Source organism: Bubalus bubalis, chromosome 18 (genome assembly GCF_019923935.1).
Source record: "Bubalus bubalis isolate 160015118507 breed Murrah chromosome 18, NDDB_SH_1, whole genome shotgun sequence".
NCBI lineage: Eukaryota > Metazoa > Chordata > Mammalia > Artiodactyla > Bovidae > Bubalus > Bubalus bubalis.
In genome coordinates, this window is record NC_059174.1 from 47711903 (window position 1) to 47716607 (window position 4705).

Sequence of the window (4705 nt, forward strand, 5' to 3'; positions counted from 1 at the left end):
GCTTTTGAATATGCTATCTAGGTTGGTCATAACTGTCCTTCCAAGGAGTAAGCGTCTTTTAATTTCATGGCTGCAGTCACCATCTGCAGTGATTTTGGAGCCCCAAAAAATAAAGTCTGACACTGTTTCCACTGTTTCTCCATCTATTTCCCATGAAGTGATGGGACCAGATGCCATGATCTTCGTTTTCTGAATGTTGAGCTTTAAGCCAACTTTTTCACTCTCCACTTTCACTTTCATGAAGAGGCTTTTTAGTTCCTCACGGTGCCCCAATTTCCTCATCTGTAAAATGGAATCATAAGACCCACTTCATCCATTTAATCATCTCTCCTATAAATATTTACCAAGGTCCATTTCTCCATCTGTCTGGAAGGATGTTGTTGTTGAGCTGTCAAGGAGAAAAACTACCATGGCTTCCAGTTCTTTGACAAAACCTCAGATGTGTGGACTTCTGGCCAATATCTGTGATTTCATATCCTTGGATTATTCACTGTCTCCTTGGGAGTTGCAACTTTCTATAAGCTTGATGTGGTTGAATAAGGAAATAAGATAATGCAGATTTCTGCAAAAATTATAACTCCATAAAAGCTTTTGAGGAGATCAGGAAGACTGGCATCTTTCAGAGTGCAATATGATTTTGGAATAGAAAGAATTTCTTTGGGTTGCGTTCCATGGAAGTTTGCCACTTGCCTGTGTTCCTGCACTATGAACTATGAATATCTGGGCTAAGGAATAATTTCTCTAGGTAAATAAATGATTAACAATACTGTGCAAAAACAAAAAAAGTTTAACAAGTACCTATCCTGTGTCAGATGCTGTTTTAAGGATGAAGAGCCCTGCAGAAAAAGAAAGAAAGAAAGCAGACAAAAATCCCTGCTCTCCCGGAGCTGATATATAAGAGGAATTGTCGACTAAAAAGATGCACAACATGAGCATTGCAATTTAAGTTTTATTTGGGGCAAAATGAGGACTGCAGCCTGGGAGATAGCACTTCAGATAGCTCTGAGAGACTGCTCCAAAGAGGGAGTAGGGGGAGGTCAACATATAAGATTTTGGGGAAGTGGGAGCTCAATGAAATCAAGCGCTTACTTTACAGAAGGTTTTCTGCTGGTCATGAGGAGTCACCATGAAGGGATTTAGTGCTTTTCTAGATATAAGGGTTTCCCTGGTGGTTCAGTGGTAGAGAATCTGCCTGCCAATGCAGGAGACACAGGTTTGATCCCTGAGTTGGGAATATCCCCTGGAGAAAGAAGTGGCAACCCACTCCAGTATTCTTGCCTGGGGAATCCCATGGACAGAGGAGCCTGGCGGGCTACAGACCATGGGATCCCTAAAAGTCTGACAGGACTGAGTGATTAAACAACAATAACAAGGATTAGGATCATGAAATCAGTTTCTGAGAATATCTAACTATCTAAAGACCTGTTCCACCAGTTTCCCCGGAGCACAGAGTGCCTCACTCTCCACTCTGAACTCCCTTCAGAGAGTGTCGAAGGTCAGTAGCTGCAGTAGCAGAGCGAGATGGCAAATGCCCTTGTTGTCGTTCAGTTGCTGGCAGTCTGTAGCTGACAGACGTTACCTGAAACACTGAGTTCACCTCTTGGTGGGTGTTGAGCCCAAAGACAGGACTAAGCCAGAGCTTTCTCATTACAATCCCAAAGAAAGGCAATGCCAAAGAATGCTCAAACTACTGCACAATTGCACTCATCTCCCAGGCTGATAAAAAAGTAATAAAGTAATGCTCAAAATTCTCCAAGCCAGGCTTCAACAGTATGTGAACCATGACCTTCCAGATGTTCAAGCTGGATTTAGAAAAGGCAGAGGAACCAGAGATCAAATTGTCAGCATCCACTGGATCATAGAAAAAGCAAGAGAGTTCCAGAAAAACATCTATTTCTGTTTTATTGACTATATGCCAAAATCTTTGACTGTGTGGACCACAACAAACTTTGGAAAATTCTTAAAGAGATGGGAATACCCACCACTTGACCTGCCTCTTGAGAAATCTATATGCAGGTCAGGAAGCAACAGTTAGAACGTTAGAACTGGACATGGAACAACAGATTGGTTCCAAATAGGAAAAGGAGTATGACAAGGTATATTGTCACCCTGCTTATTTAATTTACATGCAAAGTACATCATGAGAAACACTGGGCTGGATGATGTACAAATGGGAATCAAGATCACCCTGAGAAATATCAATAACTTCAGATATGCAGATGACACCGCCGTTATGGCAGAAAGCAAAGAAGAACTAAAGAGCCTCTTGATGAAAGTGAAAGAGGAGAGTGAAAAAATTGGCTTAAAACTCAACATTAAGAAAACTAAGATCATGGTATCTGGGCCCATCATTTCATGGCATATAGATGGGGAAAGAGTGGCAGACTTTATTTTGGGGGGCTCCAAAATAACTGCAGATAGTGACTGCAGCCATGAAATTAGAAGACGCTTACTCCTTGGGAGAAAAGTTATAACCAACATAGACAACATATTAAAAAGCAGAGATGTTACTTTGCCAACAAAGGTCCATCTAGTCAAGGCTATGGTTTTTCCAGTAGTCATGTATAGATGTGAGAGTTGGACTATAAAGAAAGCTGAGCGCCGAAGAATTGATACTTTTGAACTGTGGTGTTGGAGAAGACTCTTGAGAGTCCCTTGGACTACAAGGAGATCCAACCAGTCAATCCTAAAGGAAATCAGTCCTGAATATTGGAAGGACTGAAAGTTTGAAACTCCAATACTTGGGCCACCTGATTCAAAGAGCTGACTCATTTGAAAAGACCCTGATGCTGGGAAAGATTGAAGGCGGGAGGAGAAGGGGACGACAGAGGATGAGATGGTTGGATAGCATCACTGACTCAATGGACATGAATTTGAGTAAACTTTGGGAGTTGGTGATGGACAGGGAGGCCTGCCGTGCTGTGGTCCATGAGGTCGAAAAGAGTCAGACATGACTGAGCGACTGAACTGAACTGAATAGCAGTAAGTAAGAACACCAGGGATCTCTCCCAAGACAGTGTCTCCTCAAACAGTAAAATTGGAAAAGTTTTAAGCTAAGGGTGCATGCATACTCATGAAGGGGTTTGGGTGGCCGACAGAGTCCAAGCTTTAGTTGATTAAAGTTACAAGGGTCAGAAAAGGTCAATGTCATCGTGGCTGAGGTTCTGATCTGGTGGTTGAGCACTTCAGGCTAATCTTAACCATTGAAATGGAACTGGGAGTCTTAACCACTGATAAATTATCTTTGCTACTGTTATTTGTCTTGCATGCTAACCCTCCTTTGTTTCTGCATTCTTTTATTCCCTTTAGTTCACTGATTACTGAAAACTATTCAAGGGCAAGCCTTGTGGCTGGGCTCAGATCACAAAATGACTTCTCAGGTCAAAAATGGATTCTCAGGTTTCCATGGTGGCTCAGCAGTAAAGAATCTACCTGCCAACGCAGAAGACGAGGGTTCAACCCGTGGTCCGGGAAGATCGCACATGCTGAGGAGCAACTAAGCCTGTGTGTGCACCACACTATTGAGCTTATGCTCCAGAGCCTGGGAGCCGCAGCTCCTGAGCCCACACACACTAGAGCCCTGCTCCACAACGAGAGAAGTCAGCAAAACGAGAAGCCCGAGCACCGCAACTAGAGAGGAGCCCTTGCTTGCCGCGACTATTAAAAAGCCCACACAGCAACGAAGACCCAGCACAGCCAAAATTAACTAAATAAATGAATGAATTTGTTTTTAAATGGCTTCTCTTGTGTCAGGAAAGCCATGCCTCATTCTTTTTCTCCAGGGACCCTCTACCCTATCTGCTTACAAGAGGAGACAGACAAGAAACGTAAGTTTTGAAGTTTCGTGGAGACTTCTGGCTCTGACCAAGATGGAATAACAAGGACTGGGTGTGTTTTACTGCCTGAGGCAAGCAAAATCACGAAAACAAACAACTATTGGAGTAGAAAATGGCAACCCCCTCCAGTAGTCTTGCCTGGAAGTCCCATGGACAGAGGAGCCAGAGGTGGTCCTGTCTGTGAGTCTCTTCTGTTTCTTTGCTGTATTCATCTGTTGCTGCATCGTTGCCATGGTTTTATTTATTTTTGGCCCCGCCTGTTGACATGTGGGATCCTATTTACCTTACCAGGGATCAAACCCAAGTCCCCTGCATTGGAAGCATGGAGTCCCAGTCACTGGACCACCAGAGAAATCCCCAGAGTTTTCATTACTATGGTTTTGCAATATGGCTAATATTTGGTAGAGCAAGCCCTCTTCTCTTTCCTCTCTAATGCTGACTAAGTTATTCCTCCATACGGCTTCCCAGGTGGCGCTAGTGGTAAAGAACCTGCCTGGCAATGAAGGAGGCATAAGATACATGATTCGATCCCTGGGTGAGGAGGATCCTCTGGAAGAGGGCACAGCAAACAACTCCTGTATTCTTGCCTGAGAAATCCCATGGACAAAGGAGCCTGGCAAGCTACAGTCCATAGCGTCAAAGAGTTGGACACGAGTGAAGCGACTCAGCCCACATGCATGCATTCCTCCACACAAATTTTAGAATAGGCTTTATCAAGTACCTCAAAAAATCCATCCAGAATTCTGATTGAAGTTGCTTTGAATTTATTGACTAATTTGGAGAGAATTGACATGTGGATAATACTAAGATATCTTATCCAAAGGCATGGATAGTCTCATTTTTTTCCACATTATCTTCTGTATCTTTTA

The 4705-nt window shown here is 43.2% G+C and overlaps 1 pseudogene; it reads left to right on the top strand.

Moving 5' to 3' along the window:
• Positions 1-409: 409 nt before the first annotated feature.
• On the top strand, positions 410-635 carry LOC123330195 (annotated as a pseudogene).
• Positions 636-4705: the final 4070 nt, after the last annotated feature.